We start from the raw sequence: 11237 nt of genomic DNA, 5'->3' as shown, positions 1-11237 counted from the left end.
CCCAGTACTCTTTCCTGCCATGGCAGGGGGTCGGACTAGATGATCTGCTCAGGTCCCTTCCAACCCTAGAAACTATGAAACTATGAAACTCACTTTGCACATGTATAAATAATTACTCAAGATGTAAGGTAATGAGAGATCATGGCCTTGGGCTGTTGACAGCTGCTTCCACCATCCCATCCCTATTTCAGATTATAGTTTACAGCCGGGACCTAACCTGACACTTGTACTGCAGAGCTCAGGTTAAAATAATGACCACAACTTTGGCAGAACGTTTGCTGCAGCAGATTTCTAAAATGAGTGATTTCTTCACTTACTTGACCATTCATGCTCCACATTCTGTTACAGTCTTCATTATATTGTAGCTTGCCCTCAAGAAAGCCACATGCATATACTAAACATTACCACTTGCACTGAAAAATCTGTCAAGGCATTGATGTTCAGTTAGCCACAGAATTATAATTACTATTGACAAAAAATAAGTAAAAGGGCAGATTATGCATACTTAGAATTCTCAAGATCCAAACCCCTTTTGATGAAAATTGAATTGAAGAAACATTGTTCTTGGATATCATATAGTATGCCCAGGATACTGAAAAAACTAATAGGAAAAATATGGAGAAGGTCCTCTTGACCAATTCAGAATTGGCATTTCTGAGACATGACAGCAAAAAATTGTTGCTTAGGAAATTTGAGGCTTTAAAATGGCAAAAGCTAAAATATATCAACGTTCTGGGGCCTCTTGCAAAAGTAGAGTAGGAGAGCTGGTCTAAAATTATCAGCTGAAATGATATTTTCAACAGAAAATACCTCTACAAGAAAATGGAGATTTTTTTTTTTTATTAAAGAAAAATAATTTTCTGACCAGCTATTATGAAAAGTAGTTTTCTGTGGGTGCATCTACATAAGGCATTTAGTGCACATTGGACTAATTCTACTGTGCATTAGCACGGTTGGCAAAAGCCATGTTAATGCACAGTACCTTTAGTCCAATGTGCATTAAGCATCACAAAAAGTGTTCATCTGTGCTAAAGTGCAGTAGTGCCAATTATGGCGCATTAAGTTAGTACCTATTATTACAGGTAGTACCTGTAATTACAGCACATTAATGAATGTGTAGACATGCCCACTAAAGCATAAAGGATTCTCTAAGAGTTTCCAGTCCGCATAGTTTACATAGACTCTATTCTTTATAATCACATACAATCAAATCGCAAGCCTAGATTTTACAAAGACATTAACAGTTATCTTTCAGCTTGTACTGACCACAGGTCTGGCCTGCACTGTTAAATCTTACCTTAAAGCACAATGTTTCCTAATACTATACTGTGGTTTAGGTTCCATGATGACCAAGATGGAAGAGTACAATCTATTGTAATCTGTAGTTCAACTATTAAATAGCATAGGTCATAAAATCAAGGATGGTCATAAAGACAGTTATAGGAATTGGAAATAATGCTTTCTGGTTTTGTTGCTATACATGTGTACCATGAAGACTCTGCTCAAGACCATCTATGTCCAGGACGCTTTGCTCAAAACAACTGGAAGACTGTTCAGTGGCACAGTACAGTGGTATGAAGTATCTTTAGCCAGTTGACCTCCACCACCTGCTTCCTAAGCATACAAACAGAATAGGCAGTAATTGGAGACAAAACTATGTTATTTCCTATTTAAGTATCATGAAATGATATCATTTTGTATCAAACTGTATATGCTTCAGATTTCCCAGGCAATGCTCAGTCAGCATGCTATAGATGTATCAGCATTACTTAATCTATTCCCTGATTTCCTTTCATTGGTTATAAAAGAAAACAAACCACCAGCTCAGCAATTTGGGAATTCCTTATCACCACAAAGGACAGAATCTTCTTCAGAAAAAGGACCAAGTGAGTCTGGCCCCATTCAGAAATTAAAGACTTCCTCTATTTCTGTGAAACAGTATATAAGATGTGTCTGCCAGGAGGCTGTGAGGGATGTGAGACATTGTGCAATAAGTGTCATCACCACAAAACCACCAACAGTGATTTGGTTTGTATGACAAGCTGTAGTGTTTCAGAATTCATGCCATTTTTACAAAACAAGAAATAACTGCCCATTTAATATGCCAGTGCATTTCAAAACCTCCAATCACTATTACTGGAGAAAGAAAGCAAAAAGATCAATCTGAAGAACAAATATAGCATTTGTCATTTCAAGTTATAGTGTGCCCCCAACCCAATTTTATCAGCAATTAGTATGAACTATTTTTCCTCACTAAAATAGATATATCTATTTCCCATAAAATATTACAGTTGCCTAAAAAAATAGAACAACACTAATATAAGTTGCAATGTTTTGTGGCATAAGCAAAAAACATGCTACTACAATAGTTTTAAATAACAGAAACAACTACATGCTAACCAGAATAAAACTCCCTTCCCTCTGAAGAAAATGTGTCACACCTTATCAGCAGACAAATTCTCTACAAATGATGTTAGTCATCAAGTCTCTACTGTATTACACATGATTTGTGATCTAAGTTCTATGAAGTCACTGGGAGTTTTGTGACCAACTTCAGCAGGACTAAGGTTTCACTCACTGTCTGACTTGTGCAAGCCCTCTGGCTCCAATTCTCTCAAATTCAGGCAGAGCTTGAAGCAAAGAAGAACCTGCATTATGAACAGACTATTAGACTTCATAATACTCTATTTCTAAAAGTATAGCTAGTGAAAATCTCATTAGAAATCAGAGGATTTGCTAATTTTTCCTTACAAAATCATGAACAAAGCCCTCTCACAGTCACAGTTCCTTTGCATCTATGCTCAAATAATTTTCAACAAAGCTTAATCAAGTCAACAAACACCAAATATGCACAGAAATCATAAGGATATGCTTTCTTTTTGGAGCAAGTACAGGAGACTTCTTGTACTATCACTGGTTCTTACTATGATGTAATTTAGCCACATTCAGCACGTAAGGACACCAATGTAAAATGAGAATAATTCTGTTTCTTTTTTGTTTTGTTTTCAGTGGAGTTACTCTATATTTACTCCATTGTTCCTGAAATTAAAATCTTTCCTACTGTCTGGATTATCTGACAGTTGTAATATTTATTTTTTATCAAAAAAGAGGAAAATAGCATTTGGAAGTAGCCAATAAGGACAGGGGGTATATAAATTAATTAAGACACTCCTGCCATACTGTGGAACTTAGCTCTGCAATAGAAGAGAAGACAAATTGTGAATTCAATATAAAAGACAATCATTTGAAACAAAATGCACACTGAATTGAAAGGCTTAAATTTATTTTAAAGGGGTCCGAAGTGGGCCTATAATTCAATACCAGCTTCAAATTTAACAAGGGATTAAATTTTTAATTTTATTATGCTACATGACAAACCTAAGCCATTCCTTTGTGAATTGGTTTACTCGTCAACACCTTATGATGACAAGATGTACCCCAAAAAAACCTGACACTAGATAAGGTAGAGTTTACCAGTGAAAAGGTGAGATGATTGAGTTCAGGAGATAAAATAACTATGGAAGACTATTTACAGTTTAAAGAGTATTTTTCCTCTGAGGATCTCATGGCATATTACTAAGGAGCAAGGATTTTTTATGATATATTTTATGAGACTAACTGTATAGTTAAGAGAGATACCAGATAAGCTTTCCTGCATCAGGGATCCTTCCTCAAGTCTGACAGAGAAGCAGACACAGACTGAGCTACATATCAGAGGAAAGACACCATTCAATAGCAAACAATCTGCTTGGAGGGACAGAGTAGGGTCCTGAATTAAGAGTGAGAGGTGTTATCAAGAGCCATTAAAAAACAAAAGCAGTGCAATACAATTGCCAACCTAGTTAGTGACGGAGCAAAACCATTCAAGCATGGGGTAGTTATTACCTGAAAAACAGAGAGGGATTATTGGTAGTATTTGTCAGGTTGTAATGAACATAAAGCCATTGTCTGCACTAATTCCAGATTTCTTTACTGTCCAGTAGGATTATGAATTTCCATTCCCGAGCCCATCCTCTGAAGGTGTTTTGTAAATTCCCTTTGAGCACGAGGGTTATGAGGCTAGAAATGGGGTGGTGTTTCTATAGAAAATATGTCCCTAATGGCGTCTGTGTGTATCTGTGAAAAGCCCTATTTGATTCAGATTTCGATTCAGCCCAAATCAGCAACAGTGATTCGATTTATTGATTTGGATCACTGTCCCTGATTCAATTCGGCCAAATCCGAACCTGAAGATCTGAAGCTGATTCAGACACAGACAGCTTTCAAACAATTTTCTACCCTTGAGGTAGCAGGCGCAGCTCGTAATTGCTGCGATGCTGGGGTGCATGGAGCATCCCACAGGAGTGCAGGGGGGGGCCTCCACGTGCTTGGCAGTGAATCCAGAAGTGGATCAGAAGTACTTCCAGTCCACTTCTGGGTCTGCCAGGGAGCACTCTGGAGGGCCCTTCTATGTCCTCCCTGCTCAGCGATTGGCTATAGGGGGACCCTCGGTGTCCCCCCCAGACCCAGAAGGCACTAGTCACCAAGCCAGGGGGGAGTAGGGGACCCCCGGTGCAATCCCCAGTGGACCCAGAAGCGGACCAGAAGTGCTTCTGATCCACTTCCAGGTCTGCTGCCGAGCACGCTGGGGAGTCCCCCATGCTTCTGTGGGATGCACCATCCACCCCAGCATCGTCGCATTCACAAGCCCCTGCTACCTAGAGGTATGTAGAAAAAACATTTAAAGCTGTGTCTATGTCCAAATCGCCAAATCTTTCCAAATCTTCCTGAATCAATTCAGAGGGTTCTGATTTGATTTAGAGAAATTAAAGGGTCCTCTGATTCGATTCAGCCACCAAATCAGGCCAAATCTCTGCTAAATCAAATCAGAGACTAAAGCTTCACACAGCCCTGATATGAATAACTCAGAATTGTGAGTGAACAACTATGTCATGTAATATAAATGTTCCACAAAATCCTTCAGCCATGATTATATCAGAGCTGTCTCTATTCATCTTGTATTCTGTATTTAGACTGAGCAAAAAGTTCACTAAAATACAAGTAGAAAGATCTTATGTATAGCTTTCCAAGCTTCTAATTGCAAAAATAGTTATGTTCAAAACTGTATGAAATAATTAGTGTGTTCTACTTCAGGGAAACTCATTTTTCATATTAGATGTTACCCCTAGTTATGGAAAGAAAAAGTATTGCTGCACTCTTACACATGCTTTTCATTTAATGTCTAAAAATGATACAGCCATATGACTGGCAAGCAAAACAAGTAAGTGGGTGGAAAAAGTACTTAAAAGTCTAATATTTATATCTAAAAGATATATTTATAACACAACAGAAAACTTTGAATCAATTTCTCCCAACATCCGCTTGACATAATCTTGTTCCATCAAGTCTTATGAACTGTTCACATACCTAGGGTGAGTTTACTTCTCTGAGTGTATATCTGTCTGTTCAGGGAACCCCATTTGCCCCTATTTACTTCCTCCAACTCAAGCACTCTAGTCCGTCATGAGTACCTTCTTTTTGCTGCAGGTGGCACAGAGAAATTGAATGCAAAAAAGAACAACTTGACATGGTCTGAAAATAAATTCTCTAACAGTACTAACTTAATTCAGACAGAATAAAACAAAACAAAACCAATTGCTTCAATTCAATATTATATTTCATTAAAGGTTCTATTTTTTTTGTCTCAGTTCCCCTAAGCGAACTGATGCCATACAATTAGGCTTGGCAGGGTAAATGTTGATAAACATTAATTTCACCTCTCACTCACAGACCAATGAAAAATATGTCTATTGTTACTAATCAAAATGTATAGAAAGGAAAAATAATAATATACTGCTGCCACAGTGCCTGGGTGGACTCCTGCTGAGCAGCAGCTGGAGACAGGGTGGGGGGGGCACCAACCTGGACTCTGTATGTGCATGTGTGTGCATGTGAGTGTGCAACTTCCCTTCCCCCAAGCTCAGTGCCTCCAGGGTGCCAGACAGCCGGGTCCTCCGTTGCAAACCCCAAGCAGGAGCCACCAGGCAGAGCAAGCCACTGGCTGCAAAGAACAGATGCTGCTGCAGCAGCTGGAGGTTTCCTTGCTGGAGAGCGTGATGTGGGGGACAGACCAGGGGGCAGCGACCACTGCAGGACAAAGGAAGTGGGCACTGAGCCCGGTTGCACTGTACTCACAGTGGCTAGGCAGCGGGCTGACAGCCCAGAAGCACAACAACTTCTCTTGTGCATTCTGTGCACTGGGCTGGAAGAGAAAGCACATGCGCATGCGTGTGTACGTATGCGTGTGCACATGCATGCACCCCCATGCCCCTAATTTCACAAAATCCTGAAAAATTAAATTGATAAGAATCAAAATAAATGCTTAAAAATAAAAATTGATATTATCTGTGGAAATTATTAAAAAATAATAATATTCTGCCAAGCCTACATATATTATACTTTGCCACCCAAAAAGTCCCATTGATCCAGAAAGACCTGCTCAGCTCTCTAGAGTACTTCTGTGGGCCTATTCCAATGGCTACTGTAAGCAGAAGAAATCTTTCCACTAACTTCACTATTTTTCAGATCAGGTGACATGTAAGCCTGGCTGAAAGAGGCACAGGAAGTATAAGAAACCCTGTGGATCATACCAAGATTTGAAAATCTGTCTTTCAATTGTACAGTTTCTGATTTTATGCTACCTTAGCATTTTATCTTGTAATCCTTGTTACAAAAACATACAACTTGTACACCTAAAATACACATTAGGCATACTAAGAACATGATTAGTCACCAATGACTTGCCAATTTCAAAGCAAAGGAAGAATAATACTGTAACGTGACTGTAATGTGCGTAACAGCAGGTGGAACCGGGGGGGATGGGGGGACAGGCTGCAGGGCTGCGCTAACTGTTAATTTGGACTGCAACTCCCGGAAACCCTCAGGAGCTTGGGGGGAAGACAAGGAGAAGAAGGAAGAGGAAGCTTGATGCTGGAGGAAGGAGTACAAAGAGCAGCGTGCAGGTGGAACCTGGTCAGCCCTGCACAGAGGACTGCACAGTAGATCTGAAGATCTCACTGGCTTGGGTAGCCAGGACTGTGGGCTGAAGGAGCTGGACTCAAACTTGGGGTCATCTGCAGGCTGCTGTTTGAGTGCTCTAGGGATTAAAGGCTTGTCTGGGGACACCTCTGGAGGTGTGTTGGGGAGGGCTGGGGGAATTAAGGTGCTGAGTGTATGTTACCACTGTGCTGAAGTTTCTCTACCTTTTACCTGTTTCCTCCCTTTTCCCATTGGACTGTGACCCTAACCCCTATGCTTTTCTGTGGCTTTGTGATTGCAAAATAGCATTCAGGCTCAATATAAGTAGGACCTTACCAAATTTATAGCAGAAGTGGACTGCACTTGCAGGTTCCCCTATGCTGCCCCGATCTAATCCCCCTTGCCCCCCGGAAGATTGGTGGAGGGGCCCAGCTTGCAGCTTACTCCTGATCAGTGAGGAAGTGAAAACCACAATTTTAAACATGGTGCCATTTTTGCCTCCCCATCACTGATTGGCCAAGGGGCCCTGGTGGCCCTGCTGCTTCCTGCTGCCTGGTGGAGAGGCAAAAATGGTGCCATGCTTAAAAACGAAGTTTTTGTTCCCTCGCTGATCAGGAGTAAGCCACAAGTGGGGTCCCTCCACCAATCAGCAATGAGAGAGCACATGGGATAACCTGTAAGATTAAAGGAGGCAAAGCGTAGCCCACTTCTACCATGAATTTGGTAGGGCCCTAAATATATGGTATAGATTGAAGAGGAAGGAATGATTACTTCATCTGAGCCATAGCTAAAGCTATGTGGTCTTCTGGCAAAAAAAAACAAATGCATACTAATGGATCTGTTTTATGTAATTAAAGAATACAATAGGCTTAATGCAGCCTGATCTTTGCAAGAATTTTTCTGAGGTTCTACAAATCTTTTTTGTTCCTAAGGGACTTACCCCAAGTAGCTTTGTCAGATCCCATTGATAATTTGATGTGTGGGTAGTATGTACCAGTTGACAAGGTAGTCATGAAACATGCTCCAGTCTTACGGAGAGGATTCCTCCAGCTTGCAGTTTGGGCGCTCTGCACCAATTGCGTGAGACAGCGTACAAGACCACATAATAGAAAGGATTAAGAGAGAACAAAAAAATTCTTCGCTTTATTTATAGAATCATTGTGGCAGGATGAAAAGCTGTAAGTCAGCTTCGGCTGGGTGTGGACTTGCAGTAATCCACTCAAAACTTTGATTGTTCACTCGACTTCGCCTTGTAAAAGCTTCTGTGGCTCCTGTGGATTATTTCTTCATAATGCTTGGACAAACATCAATTAGCATACATCAAAACTTTTCCATTAGTGTCCCCTGTGAATGGAGGAGGCCCAAAAGACACAATCAGATTGAAAACAGTGCGCATGAAAACTACAGCCAACCAGCCAGCCAGTCAGTCTTCACAGACATGATTTTGCTGGTATAGATTTTTTGGAAATATTATATTTCTTTCTGAGACACGAGTGATTATAAAACCAGAGCTCTGGAGAGTGACTTATTAGAAACCTAAACCACAGTGAATAATAAGTATTTTTACCTAGGGAAGTTTGCCATTTGCAAATTGCTCAGAGAGCTTGCAAGCCTTGCTTCTGGGTTATTTTGGGATTGCATTGAATGTTCCATTTCTCCTTCTAGTGAATTTTTGCACTTTCTTTTGGCCACATATTTCCATTATTCCTCTAATAGTATGGGTTCCAGGATGGTCTGTTTGTTAACAGGGACACATCCAGTACAATGTCATGCAAACTGCAACTACTTTATATAGTTCTCTTTAACCAGTATATAAGAAATAATATAAATGGATTCATGTAGCATACTCTTTATAGATAGAATTATGTAGGAAAAATGTGTGCATGTTATTTCTAATTTTGGCTGGTTTCTGTGAAAAGTAAATTCAGTGGGTCAAATCACAAATTCTTTTCTTAGGTTTTACCCCAGTCCCCTCTCAGAAAAAATGTTCTGAGTTAAGAAAAGTTGATATTTTGCCTTGTGGGAGTTTATCATCAACAAATGAAGAATATTCTGCACCAAAGCCAATAACAAGCCAGAATACTCTTAGAGGAGGCCTGAAATGGAATGTGCCTCAGAGGCTCTGTGCCACTCTTCAGTACTATAATGTGACTGTAATGTGTGTAACAGCAGGTGGGACCAGGGGCCAATTTTTGCAGAGCTGTGATGTCAGTTAGTTTAGATTGCAATTCCCAAAAACTAACACAAAAAGCAAGGGGGACTTCACACTTTTATATGAAAAATCACAGAGGTTAGGATCAGAAGCCAACAGAGCCAAAGGGAGGAAACAAATAAAACTGCAGTACAAACACTCAGCACCTTAATTTCCCTTGCATACCCCTGCAGGAGTCATAGAATCATAGAAAATTAGGGCTGGAAGGAACCTCTGGAGGTCATCTAGTCCAACCCCCCGCTCAAAGCAGTACCATCCCCAACTAGAATATCCCAGCCAAAGATTTGTGTAGCCAGATCTTGAAAACCTCTAAGTACAGAGAGTCCACAGCCTCTCTGGTAACTTGTTCCAGTGTTTTACTACCCTTCTAATGAGAAGGTTCTTCCTAATATCTAACCTAAACTTCCCTTGCTACAACATGACACCATTGTTCCTTGTTCTGTCATCTGCCATCTTTGAGAACAGTCCAGCTCCATCCTCTTTTGAACCTTTCAGATAGTTGAAGGCTGCTAGTAAAACCCCTTCTCAGTCTTCTCTTCTCCAGACTAAATAAACCCAGTCTCACAGCCTCTCCTCATAAGTCATGTTCCCCAGCCCCGAACTATTTTTGTTGCCCTCCACTGGACTTTCTCCAATTTGTCTACATCCTTGGCTCATGTTCAACTTATTGTCCACTGTAACCCCCAGGTCCTTTTCTGCAGAGCTGCTGCCCAGCCAGTCCGCCCCCAGCCTGTACCAGTGCATGAGACTGCACCGTTCTAAGTGCAGGACTTTGCACTTGTCCTTGTTGAACCTCATGAGATTCTTTTGGCCCCATCCTCCAATTTGTCTAGGTCACTCTGAATCCTAACTCCAACATATCTACTACCCCACCCCAGGTTGGTGTTATCTGCAGACTTGCTGAGGGTGCAATCCATTCCATCTTTCAGCTCACTGATGAAGACACGAAACGTAACTGGCCCCAGGACCTACCCTTGGGGCACTGAACTTGATACTGAAAATGTACAATTTGTGGACCTGAAGAAAGTTTCTAAAACTGTGTGGTTAAAAAAAAAAGCATTCCATTTGAGACAGGGCTTCAGTGATTTGGTGATTCAAATCATTTTCCCAATTTTTAATTTGGCCAATTTGGATTCAGAGATTCAACACCGATTCAGAGATTCAGCCATAAACTACGTGTCTGGGTGGGGTTGACTAATAAAATCTCTCTTCCTGGGACTGTCTTGCCATGCCTTGATGTAATGGAAGAATAAGAAGTTAATTCCCCAATGAGAGAGGGTGTAGTAAATCACCCCAGAAGCAGAATGAAAGTAAACTAGTTTATTAGTGAATTCCCAGCAGGGTCCGGGCAACCCCAGCCATTATCACAGTGCACAGTCTTCCTTCTCCCTTTACCGCAGTGCAGCCCACTCCTATGAGCCTGTTGGCTCACTTCCAGTCTCCCTCTCTCTCTTTCCCTTGTAGGCAGAGCTGTCCCTGGGGTGTGTGGAGCCCGAGGCACATCAGTCCGTGCAGACCTCCTCCTCTTCTCCCTTGCCTGTCCTTCCTGAACAGTTTGTAGCCATCCATGACAATGCTCCAGTCATGTGAGCTCCCACCAAGTCTCTGTTACTCCAATCATGTCATAATTCCCCGACTGTGCAAGGACTTCCATTCTTCCTGCTTGTTTCCCAGGCTCCATGCATTCATGCACAGGCACCTGAGGTAACTAGTTGATTGCCCTGATTTCTCAGGAAGTATGAGAACACCTCCCCTGTTGCCCTCTCCTGCTTGCTTTTTCTTCTGGTCTCCTGTTTCCCCACTTACCTCAGGGCTTTGGTCTCCATCCTCCGGTGAACTTAGTTTTAAACCCTCCTCACTAGGTTACTGAGACTGTTTGCAAAGATAGTTTCATAGTTTCATAGTTTCTAGGGTTGGAAGGGACCTGAGCAGATCATCTAGTCTGATCCCTGCCATGGCAGGAAAGAGTACTGGAGTCAAACAACCCCAGCAAGGTGTTCATCTAACC

The sequence above is a fragment of the Crocodylus porosus genome, unplaced genomic scaffold (genome assembly GCF_001723895.1).
Source record: "Crocodylus porosus isolate Cpor-Errol unplaced genomic scaffold, CroPor_comp1, whole genome shotgun sequence".
Lineage (NCBI taxonomy): Eukaryota > Metazoa > Chordata > Crocodylia > Crocodylidae > Crocodylus > Crocodylus porosus.
Note: the sequence above shows the minus strand (reverse complement) of the source record.